This window comes from Aythya ferina (assembly GCF_964211825.1).
Source record: "Aythya ferina genome assembly, chromosome: 5".
In the NCBI taxonomy this organism is placed as follows: domain Eukaryota; kingdom Metazoa; phylum Chordata; class Aves; order Anseriformes; family Anatidae; genus Aythya; species Aythya ferina.
This window is the reverse complement of record NC_140301.1, coordinates 59202013-59216586: the sequence shown is the minus strand read 5'-3', so window position 1 is coordinate 59216586 and position 14574 is coordinate 59202013.

Below are 14574 nucleotides of genomic sequence, written 5' to 3'. Positions count from 1 at the left end.
ACCTGGTTTAAATTTAAAGCTCGTTTGCACATGATGTCACACTTTTATTGTCAGCATGGTGAAGGTCAAGACAGTTCATTTTGGGAAGGTTTGCATTGTTGAGTCTTTACAGTGCAGCCATTAATGCCTTAACCATCTGAGTTATATTTCAGTTTTCTGCCATGATGTAATCAAAGGCACTAGATTTATACGAAGAACAGGAGGTTGGTGTGGTAGCTAATCAGCCTGGGTTGCAGAACTACCTTTCTGGAGACCAGGGTGGAAATGATCGCTCCGTTTTGTCATGCAGCAAATCGTGGGTCTGGCTGGAGGAGAGCTGAGAGGTCTGGAAGCTGGGTGGTTGCTGGAGGCTGCTCCTTCCAGGCGTGCAGGGAGAGCTGCCAGCCATCCTCCCAGGCAGCTCTGCTTGGTTACAGGATTTACACGTGGGGACCTATAAGGGACCTAGGACGTGCTGATCACAGCACAGAACCTGGAGCAGATGACCAGGAAAACCTCGGGCCCTATTCTCACCTCCTCAAGCTCTGCTCTGCTGTTTCATTTTGAACCTTGGTCCAGAAGCGGGGCTTTAACGCAGTGTTTCTCCAGCTGGGTTTGTGCAGCCTGTGGCTGTGGATCTCCCTGCAGGAAAATACACAAGTAGCCTGTGTATTTTACAGCTTTGTATGGATCTGGCAGTGGGGATAGCTCACAGGACGTGTAGTGAGATTTTTGCTTGGGGATTTTGATGAACAACTTCCACCGCTTTCAAAGAGAGAAATGACTGAATCCATGCTTTTTATTGTCTGCGGTTCACCTCTCTTTTTCCAAATGCATAAATTGTTATTTGATCCTTCAGATCTAACATTTGAAAGGCCTGGCCTATGTGACAGACTCAGCAGTCCGGCCTCGTGTCGGTGAACACCGAGCACGGAGACAGAGGCAGTCTGGACAACATCTGTGCGAAGTGTCCCTCTTAAGCCCCATCTTGGTGGTGTGGAGGCTAACTTCTTTAATTGCCGGTTGTTGTGCAGTCACAGGAGCCTGTCTGGGGGGGCTCCTCAACCCCAAGTTTTAGGTAGAGATGCAGGGGAATCTCCTCTATTGTTCCCTAGCCAGGTGCTGGCCAAGTCCTTCAGGCTTGGAGCTCAGGTGTATGGAGAGCTGTAGGACTGCAGAAGTCCCATGTGGGAGGTGATGGTTGCCGATGTGAGATCTTTCTGGAAGCCACTTGTCTCAAAGAGAGGGAGCTGTGGCTGCTAGAAAGCACCTGAGCTGCAACACTTCCCTAAGTGCCTTCCTCCACCCAGGCTCTGGGGGGAATTGTGGCCTTTCCTGCCTTTTTGATGCTGCATATATGTTGGGGTACAGGGCCACAGGGCAGATTTCTCTCAATGAGTTTACGTGGTATTTATCCCCAGGATGTTGATCCATCTGCCTTTCCCCAGGAGCGCTGCAGCACAGCCAGGCCCTGCTCACAGACCGCCATGTGCAGGGCACTGACAATGAGGAAAGGCAGAGGTAGATACCCGCCCATGGGCTGTGGTTCTCAAAATCAGGCCCTGGCACATTTGTTGGGTGCTGAGGACCGAGGCATTGCCATGGCACTGTGCGTTTCATCAGTATTGGAAGGGGCCAAGGGTGGAGGCGACTGCAAATGGCCGCTGAGGCGAGCAGGCCCCTTGCATGAGGCTGTCCCCAGGAGCTGCGCAGCGATGGCTGTGTTTAATGCTCGTCAGAACATCACTGCTGGAGCCGGCTCCGAAATCGTTGTTGAATCGGCATGGTTTTTTCTTTTGGTATTTCCTGGCATGGTTTCTACCGCTGTTTACAAGTCGTTTCTTCTGGAACCATCTGAGCAGCGGGAACACTCATCTGGGCCTTTTCCAAGGGGAGATTACTCGAACGGTGGTGGAGAGACGTTGTCTCAGCCTGGCTGCCAAATGTTAGTAAATGTCGTCTGTCTTGTCATTCCTTAATCTGATGGTTCAGTTCGGTGGGTTGAAAGCCAAGGAATGACGCTTGCCTGAGGGATGCAAAGCCTCAGGCTGGAAATACATGAAAATCACAAATGGATCCCTCTGCCGCCAAATTTTGGTATTCTGAAGGTTGATATTCGACTTCCCTTCAGCCACCCAGGCCAGCCTGCTGGGGCAGGGGCCTCACATTTGCCATTTCTTGTCTATATTTGTCCAAACCCAAGCCAAGTCCTAGTTTGGGTGCTTCCCCACCACCCCTGGTCCCTGTGTGAGGGTGCAGTGCAAACACAAGGGCTTTAGAAGTCCCAGGAGAGAAATCTCCCCTTTTGAAATGAACCTTAGCACCAAGAAAAGAGTCTTTTAAAGATGTGATCCTAAGCACAGTGTTGCTCTAGGCTTAAAAAATTCCACCTACATCGGTGTTTTGATAACTCAGCGTCACCCATGAGGCTTCAGCTTCTGAGACTCAGGGGATGCTGCAGCAATCTGACAAATGGAGATCTCGAGGGGCTTGGGGATTCTGGACACGTTTCAGCCCTTGCTTTGACTTGCAGGGTTTGCCTCTCCTGCCTTCAAGGAGAATTGGATTGCTCCTTTGAAGGTGTTTGCTCTTGGGATCTTTCCCCTGTGAAAGAATAACAAAGCAGCTTTGGCTGTACAAATCAACTTGGAAGTGAGTTATAAAGTGCTTCCCTTCTATTAAAATTCCTTGTCGTCCCCCTAATCCCCACAGCATGCTGTTAAACGAGCTCTTGAGAAGCAGAGCGCTGAAGTCACTTCTTGTGTTGCAGAAGGATCTCGCTTAACTGGGAAGATCTAAAAAGCAGAGCCCCGCGGACGCTGCCTCTACAAACAGGTGAGGTTTTGCTGGGGACCCCAAGGAGTTGACAGCCCTTGGTTGTCCCATGCTGCCCAGCACCAGAGGGTGACAGGTATACCTGTGGGTTGGTCCCCTGTTCTGTCATGGTCAGGAGCCTAAATACCAAGGGCTTTAATGAAAGCTGAATCTTCAGGATCCATCCCTTTAATCACTTGGATGTGCCCGCAAATTTCAGGGGTTGGGAGTAGGGTGGTGGGGTGGTTCTTTTAGCAGGAATTTCTGCCCTGGACTACCCGTGGCCATGAGCCACCAACACATAGGGTCTCACTAGTGTAAATCCACCAAAGAAGTGCATCATCCCTCAAGCCTTTAACACCAGCTGGTGAGGGGGCAAGTAGGAGGCCATCTGCATGTTTGTCTTCCAGCCTTGTGGCTGCTGTAGCTTGGAAACCTTAATTAAGACCCAAGAGCTAGCTGAAGCCAAGCTGGGTTTAGCTGGAGCCAGAGAGGTTCACAGGGGCTCCCTTTGCTGGTCTTTAGCACAGCCAGGCTGGTCCTGGAGTGACATCTGTGGTGGGAAGCTAGGGACAGTGCCCCCCCATGCTGTGCTGGGTGTCCCTGCTGTGGGGACGGGGACTGGAGCGCCCTGCTCGAGGGCTCGGGCTGTGCTCGATGGGAGCATGGTGCACAGCTCCGTGCCGCTCCCTGCTGGGTGCCTGGAGGGGACACCGAGTGTGCTGACGCCAGATGTTTCAGCTTAGTCAAACTGGCATCATCTACCCCCAAAACAGCTCCTTAGAGAGATCCCATGGCCCAACCCCAGGCCGTCGTTAGCTTTGGGGGATGTGTTTGAAAGCACAAGGCACCAGCCCTGCTGTGCAGGGGGGCTGTGGGGTGAGGATGGGGACATCAGCCCTGCTGCCCCGAGGCTTGGCAGCCTGCGCCTCCCCGCATGCATGGTTGCCTGCTCTGCCCTCACCCCAGAGATGGTCCTGCTGTGGTGGTCCATCTCGTGTCCTCATCCTCTGCCTACAAGGAAACCAGAGGAGAGCCCAAAGTCAAAGCCTGCACTCAGCAACTTATGATTTGGCTGTAAACACGCTCACCTCTCCACAGGCAACTCACCCGCAGAGCTGGGACAAGCAGGAGCTGCCTCCCAGTGCTGTCGTGGCACTTCCCAGGCTGCTCCATGGAAATGTCTCCACCAGCCTTAACTCTGAGATGATCTGACCACTGTCATGTCTCTGGGGGCCAGGCAAATTTGGCCACGGCAGCCCCCTGAGACATTCATGTTGCGTGCACACAGGATGGCTCTGCAGGCTGCTCCCAGCCTGGCAAGAGAGCTTGGATCGAGGTCACCCTTATTTCCAAGTTTCTTTACCATGTGGTTAATGCCAACAGTGTTTTAACTGGAACCACAAGAATGCCCAGGTTGCTGGAAGCATTTTTAAATGAACCCAGAAAACAGCGGTGTCATTACCGGGAACTGCCGAGCAAACACAGAGTTCAACAGAGCAGCGCAACCCTTTTTGCTCCTGTTCTCTGCAAAAAAGGTTGAAGCGCAAGGAGTGGAGAGAGCCATTTGCTGAACCTGCAGATCTATTTTTACTGCCCTGCTCCCTAATGTTCTTAGAATAAATTTTTTAGTGCACAGCAGGGTAGGAAAAAAATAGTGCTGATGGCATCCCTGCTATCCCCATTGTGCTGCAAGGAAAGATGTCAGCTGCTTTGCTGACCTGTCACTTGCACAAAACCACATTCCAGGTACAGAGGCCATTTGCTCATCGGGTTTTGCTTGATGAGATGGCCACCAGGGTTTATATATAGACCCTGCCTGCCCTGCCAAGTTGCCTTAAATTCCTGCGAGTTGAATGAAAGCTGGAGGGGGTGAGAGAGGGGCAGCTTGAAAAATAGAGCCGCTAATCTGCCGGTGCCTCGGGGAGAGCCGGCCGGGATGTCCCGGCTCCCGAGGATCAGGGCGGCCGCGCCGTCCCATGGGGTGGGCGAAGCAGGTGGTGGCCCCAAGGCTGCTCCCTGCCCCGGGGTGCCAGGGGCTCAGTAGATGAGGAGGGGTTGGGAGGGATATTTATAGCGTGGTGTGGTGCTGGGGGTGAGCAGCGGCTCCGGTGAGGTGAAGGGCATGAGTGTTTGGGGCAGCTCCCCGAGGTGGTGGTGTGTGACGAGCAGGAGTGCAAATATCCCAATGGTGGGGTCAGGGGTCTGCAGCGGGGTGGCCCACGTCCTGCTGGGGTGAGCCCTGAGCCCTCCATTGGTGTTTAGGGAGCTGAGCAGGGGGAAATGTGTGGGGCACAGCTCCAGGCCCCGGTGGGTGCTCCCCAAAGCCATGCCCTGGCTTGGCCAGGCACTGCAGAGCTCTACTCCTAGCCAGGAGCACAGCTGTGTGCTCATAAGACGTCCTCTTGTCTTTTCTTTGAGTGCAACAGATTGTTGTCCATTCAAAATTCAAGTACCTGCTCAATATTAATTAGTGGCACAGTATGAATGAGCAGTACCTGATGTTCGGGCAGAAGCTTTAGGCTCTAATCTCATGCTGGTGGACACCTTTGAAAAGAAAAATTCTTCTACTTTTTGTTGCTGTAGAGCAGACCTTGGACATACAAAAGCGAAGCAAAGGCGTGTTCAGTGCATCGTGAAAACCCCCGTGGTGTTCAACGCCAGCTCATGAACAGGGTGTGGGGCTGACTCATGGGTTCGAGCGCTTGGATTTGGCCATGCTGTAATGCCTCTTTCAGCTTCATTTAAAGACAAGCATTTGAATGATGAGCTGGTGAAAGCAAGAGGGGAGGATGGCCTCAATCCATGGTACGGGGCAGGGGATTGCAGCAGGTCCTTCGATGAAGAAGGGAGTGAGCTCTGAGCAGAGCTAGATGCATCCCTCCTGCTGCGCACAGGGCTGTGTCCATGTCTGTGTGTCCATCCCTGTGGTTCTTCTGGCTGAGGCTGTTTCCCCTTGGGATGCCTGGGGATTTGGGGTGGCCATGTTTGGGTTTAGGGAAGATGAACACCAGATGGTTTTCCATGGGTGGATTTCACAGTGTGTTTGGGATTATTTGACCCTCCAGTGAAAGGTGTCTCATTTGCTTTGTTTTTTTAGCCAGTCCTGCTGGCAACTTTTCATTCCTCCCAAGGATGTTGGTGCTGGAGCCATTAAGCTGACAGAATTCCCCATGTCCCCAGTACATGAGTGTCCAGGAGCCATGGCTTAGGTCCTCAGGAAAGCTGACCTTGGTTTCAGCTCAGATGAATTCCTCTCTCCCTCCTTCTCTGGCTCCCAGGCCTAGCACTGAGATCAGCCAGGTCCTGGTAACTGTGTTGTAGATTATTTTGAGGGATTCCCTAGTGACACTCATAATGGTTGTCAATTTAACAGTTAAAATACAACTAAGTAATAAACTTCTATGAAGTGGCCTCAGGTAAAACTGCTGCTGTAGTTTGCCTGTCTGAGCTAACACATCTGCAAGAAACTCCCAGGTTGTCATCACACTTTTGGTAGATTTTCTATCAGCTGATGCAGTGAAGCCCAAAGCATCAACTGCACACCTCTGCTTGCAGCACGAGTGAGTCTTGGTGGGAATCAGGACTTTGAGGTTCGTGACTGTAGCTGTAACTTCTTACCCTTCAATGCGAACCATTAGCTTTGTCTTAAAATCTTCTAAAGAGTCTAACTATGCCCTTTCAAACATCACTATCTGAACTCTCCACCCAGAAGAAAATCCAGTCTGTTCTTTGGTGATCTCTCACCTCATCCAGCCGTGAGCAGCAGCACAGCCTGACCACACTGCTGGGGCAGGATGGCCGAGGTTTGCTCGTTTTGGGTCAGTGCGTTCACCCTATAACCTTGACAGGGAAACAGCTCCCCCGAAATCGCCAAGTTTGCTAGTAGACGGACACTTTGTACATCGGTGGTGTGGTGAGGTTGGTGCCCTGCAACTGGCTTGTTTAGCGCAATAAAAATATATTGGGTTTCTAAGATGTTGACCAATGGGTTTGGGAAACAGATGATTGATTCACACAGCTGAGAAACAGGGATTGTAATGTGTTTTGCCAGAGGAGACCAGTTTGACGGATGAGTTCATTTAAGGATTATGCTATAGATAGAGCTGTTGACAGAATGAATTTGTTTTTATTTTTCATCAGTAGGTATAACACAAAGCAGAACTAATTGGAAGTAGTTTCCTTGTGGCATCTGGTTGTGTTTCTTGCTTTAAGTCTTTCACACGCTGTAAAATTACACCAAGGGCTTTTCTTCGCTTCGATTCGCTTTCCAAGATTTCCATCGCTGCTTTTCAAACGGGTTCCCAGTGTGTGGAAATGGCAAGGAGTGCAGACGTTAAGAAATGGCGAGGAGTGCAGCCAGGCTGTTGTTCCTGCTTATTGCACAAATCTTCTGGTGCACGTCACACCCCTACCTCAGCAGACACACCGAGGTGTCCTCACCTCACTGCTGATGGCAGAGCCGAACCATGACTGCCCTTCCAGGTATTTTTGATGGCATTTTAAACTGTGACCCGTGCTAAATATCATTCCTGTGCAGATGGATCTCTTTCTGCGTAAGGCCCAAACCTGGGAGGTGATTATGTTTGCTCTGGGAGGTGCTCTGAGGTTGAGGGAAGGTGTTGAGTTAAGCTCTGGAAATAGCTTTCGGAGGCAGCCAGAGAACAAACCCTGGTGCTGCTCGGGGGATTTGGCTGGCCCTGCTTGCTCTCCCCGTGGGACGCCTGTGGCCCCTCTGGCTCGGGACGGGTCCTGGCCTTGCATGGCCCCCCCAGCTGCTGGTGGCCCTCATGGGATCTGCTCTGGGATCTCCCAGCTGAACTCATGCAGGCTGCTGGCGTGGAAATCTGGGCTTTGTGGTTCCGACCCATCTTGCAAATTTGATCTGTGGGTTTGGGCTTGGGGTTTTTGTGTGTATATGTATTTTTTTTCTTTTAGTTTTTCTTTTCCAGTTGTGGTCTAATAAGAGTTTTCCAGAACTGACTCACACAGGGCCAAAGAACAGGAATGCAGCAAGCGCAGCCGCGCCTGCCAAATGGGCAGACCAGCAATTGCAAGGGAGAAAATATCCCTAGGATCCTGCCGCCAAGTCCAATACCTGAGGAGAAGAGTCCATGTGATTTCAGGATTATATTTCAGGCTAAATTCTAGCCTTCATTTGGCCCCAGACCTGAACTTTAAGTCCTAGCCAAAACATAATCCAGATTTGAACACCGGCTATTGGCCTATCTCATCTTCTGCTCATCATATGTGCAGTCATTCAACAGAAGCTGAAATGTGTTTTCTCTGCCAAGAGCCGTTGGTTTCCAAACAACTACATCAGCGCAGTGAGTGATGGAGTTTCCATCAACTGCTGTAGGCCAAATTCAGTCATCTGCATTCAGGTCTTGGCAGGTACAGGAACTTGGAGTTGTCACCAATTTTTATATAAAACCCTACTTAATTGCAATTTCTCATTCTGTGCTTTGGTTCTGTTAAAGCTCTTGGAATGGCAAATGAATGGGAGCTTTTTATCTCTTCACTACCACGATTTTTTGTTCTTTAATTGACCTTTAAAATAATTTAGTCTAGGCTTGGATCTGGGTTAAATATAGCTGGTTATTTTCACTCTGAGTATGTAATACACGAAAGAACCTAGGTATCCTTTGAATGTGTTTGGACAAGCACTGTGTCTGTGTGCAGGTATGTATTTATAAACATTTACGCTGGGTGTACTAAAATGACACTTCCAAAATCAAGAACTTTCTCTCCTGTAGCAAAATGTTTGTACAGAATGCAGCGTTAGGTTTCCAAAAAAAAAAAAAAGGACAGCCCAAAGACTAATGCACTTCTTGGAAAGAAGCTTCCATGGAGAGGATATGGATTGATCCCTCCGTAACTGAGAAGTGAGCACGGAGCCATTATTCACTATTATCTCATAAAAGCAGAACTAGATGTTGCCTAACGAAACTGCCCAGCGGCAAGCTCAGAGCAAGCAAGAGGAAAACCCCGTTCCAACAGGCTTCAAGGCACTGCAGAACACCTCCTAGTGGGTGGATGTTGTGGTGCCTAAAACTGTCACAGGGAGAGAACCCCCCATCTTTCAATATTGCAGGGCTGGGAAATGTTTAGCTGATTTCTTTTTTCCTGTGTCTTTTACTTTGTGTCCAGTGTTAGAGACTGCAGGCTAAACCAGCATGAAGAGGAGTCCCGAATACTGGGGTGCTGGAGACTGGTCTCCAGCAACACCAACCCTCAGCATTTTGAATGTGTTGACTAAAGCAGTGCCATGAGTTCTGGGGGTGTGCTCTGAGCATGGATGAGGCCCTCACTCCTATGATGTTCATTGTCCTGCAGGTTGCTCCACTGGAAAATTTGTTGGAGCAGATGCTACTTCTGACGGCACTGTGTACAGATAACTATCAGGGTGGCATTAAATTGGGGGGACTAGGGCTGGGTGGGGAGATTGAGATATTTTTGCCTGTTCAAAAGACATTGCTGGGATAGCAGCAGGGTGCTATAATAAAACCTGAGGTTAGCTGGTGAGACGTTAGACATAGTCATGCTTGTACAATCTTGTGGTCTGTAGGAATAAGGCCAGATTCCTGCAAGCAGATGAATCCTCTGCTGGTACTCACCGTATCTGATGGGTTTGGAGACACCAGGAACAACCTGGGCAGAAGCATATCAATACTTGGCCAGTGTCTTTTTGCATACTGTGTAAATTCAGCTGTTTGGAACCAACCCTTATCTTGCGGCCCTTCACTCTCTGGAAAAAGAAAATGACGCAACTGTTTAGTCTAATCCATAAAATGAAAAAATGTCTGGGGAACTGAGTGCTACGCAGTGGAGGAATCCTCTGCTTGTGAACAGGCAGCTTGGTTTGGTTGAGCGGAGGCAGAGGCAGGGCCAAGGACTATCTCACTCCCATAAAAACAGTGCAAGAGGCGATCTAGCACAGGGAGTGATACCTGCTCAGGGGGCTGGTCCTTGAGAGCCAACCACTATCTTCTTGGGTAGGAAAGGTTGGAAAGATCTGAAACTGTGAGTGGAATATGTTTGATACTGGAACAAGGCCACGTCTTTGCTTGCTCAAGGCTCATGCCTGAAGTGACGGCCTCTCTGAGGAGCTGGTTCTGGTTCATCATTACATTGCTGGTTATTTAGCCATTCAGACCCAGATTCCTACCTAATTGCATGGTGCATATGTCTCAAGCTGGTATAAAGGAGTGCCTGGAGTTGCCCAGCATTCTGTCTGCTCAGCTTCCTAGGGCCTGCCCTTCTCAGTGAAAGATTTTTTTGGCAGAGCTTCAGGGGCCTTCCACTGCTCTGGCTTGTTCCTGTGCCATCGGGTGGGATGGGACAAAAAGACAACCCAAATCCAGGAACTGGTCACAGCAGTGAGCGTGAAGATGGGAGTACCACAAAAATTCACTGAGAGGGAATGGGATGGAAGGAAAAGCTAAAAATGACCCATTCTCAGATAGTAAAACGTAACCTCTGGTCCTTCCAACCGACAGCCTGTGATCAGCAGAGACATTGAATTCCCTCCTCCTATACCTGCTGCAGCCACTTTTCATGGGGTGGAAAGCCCCATTAGCTCACCCTACCAGTGCCATTTGGCAGCTGCAGTGATTTACAGCAGAAAAGACTCATTGTCTGCAACTGTCAAGGCAGGTTCTCCAACTTAATATGAAATACTTTTACTCCTCCGGATGATTTACTGCTCAGGCACAAGGTAGTCATTTTACCTCTGTGTTCTTCCCCCTTTGCCCGTGACAGACTGGATCCCACGCATGGTCCCCTCCCAGAGCCCTGGTGTCAAGTGGGTGAGATGAAAGCCACCCCATTTTTCATGAGCTCTTGTGAGTGGCTTGTGAGCAGATCACTGTGTGGCCAATTGCTGTGTCCATTTTGCAGGCACCTCCAGCATTTTATGCGGTGTCTGAATCTCAGCAGGCACCTCACGCCCGCTAATGGCTTTGCTAGTCAGCCAATCAATTGGTTATTTACGGCAGGCATGTCTCAGAATTGTCGGGTCAAGTTTTCCTACCCTTACGTATTTTGTTCAGAGGAACACATAAATCCTCTCCTGCCTTTTGCGGCTTAAACTTTCTGAGTGTGAAACCAGCGGGTTACAGATTCCAGCAAGAGTAGTGAACTGTATTTTAAAGCTGTTGTTCTCCTGGCTCTCAGGGATTTGGGCGCTTTGGCTGAGTCATGAATCAGGTCACCCTGGAAGATTTATAGGCATTAAGCTCTCCTCTTGGTATCCTTTAGCTCCGGAGTCTGAAGTCGTAACCACGGCAATTGAGACCTCTCCTCTGTCCCAGTGTTTTTCTATTTAAGGTGCTCTTCTGAAAAGTCATGGTGACATCTTAATTGGGCGCTCTGAAGTGGGGTACAAGAAAAGATGCAGAAAGGATGCAGAATCCCTGCAGAGTTTGATCCTGCTGCTCCAAACTTCTTAAGCCCACACACGGGAGGATGCAGCACTTGTGTAAAGTGAACTCTGGATCTCATTATTGAGCCTGTAAAGACCATAATGCCCCAGTTATTTGCAGCTGCATATGTCTAGGTGCTGCAGCAATATGATTCAAAGTTAACCAGAAGACTTCCCAGTCTTGAAGATTTAACTGCTAGCCACCAAGGAACAACTATTTAAAGCAGCACCTACGCTGCACTAAGGGCATTTAAGTCGTTCAGAAAGCATGGGGTAATTCCTGGGCACACCATTTACAAGTGTAAGAGACAGGATCACACTCAGCTTTCTGTTCAGCCTGTAGCAGTAGCTTTTCAACATATGCACATGTATAGAAGTGAAAAAAGTCTACTGTAAAATCAAACGAGGGAAGTTAAAATAAATCCAGTTTCTAAAGCCATGAACACTGTGTTACATGTCAGTAGATTGAACTGCTTACCAAAGGGAACTAGCTGTAATGACACAAAGTGGAGATTGTGTTTGGTCTCATGTCAGAAAACAAGTCTTTTCCCCATCAGGATATAAGCAATTTTGTAACTGATAATAGTGCAAAAGTGCCTTGAGCTTTCAACATTTATAGTATTTGGAAACTTTAAGTGGCCTTGTCCTCAACATGTAAAACTAATTCATCTGATGATAAAAAATATCTGACTATCAAAATTTGAACCAATCCACAAAACTCCCTGTAGAAAAAACAGGGACTCCTCTCTATGTGTGGCTGGGAGCATGTGCAGAATAATATGTTATCGGTTTTCTTCCTTTTGCCAGAGCTCCCAGAAGTGCTTGGGCCTGCAGCAATGAGCCTGCTGTAAAGGTAAGCACAAACATGACGATGAGAATCCAGACCTAGGAGTCAATGTGCCTTGTTTCAGCCTTTCACACAAGCAAGGAGCATCTGGTAGAGTGTCTCCAACTTCCTCAGTGCTCCAACCCACGCAAGGAGCCCTGCTTGTTCTCAGAACTCCATGGGCTTTTCCAGCCCACCCAGACCCTGCAAGGCAGTGATTTCTGGACCCTTTCCCCTCAAGGAATACATTCAGATCTTGAAAACAAATCTTCTAGCCCTCACAGGGCATTGTCTGGGTGACCACAGAACACCAGGATATGTCCGAGCCCCCCAGAGCTGCCCTGGGGAGGCCACTGCCACCCTTGGTGTGCAAGCAGCTCCAGGGCGGCCTCCAGCTCTGGGTTTGCTCTGGAGGAGACGAGCAGACTGGAGCTAGCTTGAAATGCACTGAGATTGCGTGGGCGACCACTGGCCACATGATGCGCTTCCATGCATTCATTTAGGTCCATGCTCTGGAAATGACGAAAGTTCACATTTTTTGTGGCATTGTCCAGGACTTCTGCTGACCAGAGGACAGATTTCCACCTAAGATGACTCAGTACTTACAAGGTATTGGCATTCCTCTGTTTACAAACGGAGACCACTTACACTAGCAAGTACGGGCATTTGAGAGCACAAACTGAAACTAATGAGAAGATATAAACACCCAAGTGTTAACCCATGGGTGACCTCTGAAAACAGCTGCACGGGGAATGTGGAGCTTACCAAAAATCTTCCTGTGGCACTCACGTAGGTGATTTGATGAGCATTAGCAAAGATGAACCGGTCCTCGTTAGAGGGTGGCAACGCACAGATGTGCACACATTTATAACTCCTTAATGAAAGTCGAGGCAGGCACCTGGAGAGGCTCTGGAGAACGGAGGCTCCTTGGCTGTGATGTTGTGTTATCAGCTCGGCGGCTGTGCGGGGAACAGCACTGTGTGTGGTGGAAGTTTTTAAAATGATTTTCATCAGCATGATTAAATACTTATTACATGAGTCAGCCATACGGGCTTCATTAAACCAGTGAACTCGGAGGAGCCTCCTCATCTGTTTATGAAAGCCATCTGGAATTCCGGATCACTCAAAAGAAGTAGGATGGATGTAGCGCAGTGTGACAGAAGCTGAGCTCCCCTCGCAGAAGCTGCACGAACCCGCCGTGCACTCCTCTCCCCACACTTGGGGAAGGGGGCTTTAGTTTTTCTTTCTGCACATTTCTGGGCAAGGAATCAAGATCTGACATGATTTTGACAGCGAGACTTTAAATATACCCTGTCAGAGTGTGACACAGGCACCTTTTTCTGGTGGCAGGATATAACACAGCTTTAAAAAAAAAATAGACGCAAGCTTTTGCAGGGGAGAGAAGTGTACCTTGAAAGGAAGGGCTTAATGAACTTTAACCAGCCTTCCAAGATCTTTATTAGTTGCCCCTTTATCAAATTAAATTCACACTGTGCTAGGCAGCTTAAGTACTGCAAGCTGATGCCATGTGCTAAGTGCCAAAGTAGGCTTTAATTGGCTGTTTAAACGAGAAGCGGGGCCCCGCTGCGCAGCACATGCACGTGCACACGCATGCAGCAGTGGGGCAGCCCCAAAGGAGCCTGGCTCGTGGCCTCACCCCACTGGGGCAGCAAAAGGAGGCACTGGATTTCTCTTGCACCGGGGGGATCTCATCAGGGGCTTTGCTCTTCAGTGACCACAGGAAAATTCACCCCAAGGGTCCCCACGCTCCATGCCCATGGCTGAGAGCTGGCGTGGTGGAGGGGAGTTTGGGGTGGGATGCTGGAGGTGGAGATGTTGCCCATGGAGTTCCCCAGAGCAGCAGCTCTGGAGCAGCAAGGTCAGGAAGGCTGCTGGTGAACATGGCAAGGCTCTCATAAAGATTTTTTGTATTGGTCACAGTTTGGTTTCGTAGATCACAAATGAGTCACAGATGTCAGCACAAGTATCCAGAGCAGTAAAGGTCAGGCGAAGATGAGTGGGTCGCTCATCCTTCAGAAGTATTCTGACCTGAAAAATACATGACAGGGGCACCAGTGGTGACTGCAGAGTGGAGGTGGCAGAGGGCTCTGCTGCTAGGATGGGGACCCTCAGCCCTGGCTGCCCAAGAGGGGCAGGGAGAGGTCCCACTGGGGTGACCCGAGTGGGACTGCGTGTGGCGATCGCCTGCCTGGCTCCCTGCTCTGACCCTTAGTGAGAGGAACAACAACCACATTGCAGTGGTGTCTGTCATAACGAGGGTGGAAGCAGTGCTGGAACTCGCTGCATTTGCACAGTTGCTTTCTGTTAACACACGGCCTTAAAAAAAAAGTGATTGGAGAAGCTTGTTAGAGAGCCAGTGTTAACTTCTAGTCCCAGAAGGGGGACTAGGCCCGCCTGGGCTGCAGGCCACCCATGTGCCCCACTCTCCCCATGCGGCTGCATCCTTCCAGCCCCCTCATCTTCCTCACCCCCCAGCACCAATGCTCAGCCTTTGAGTTCTCCCCACACACCC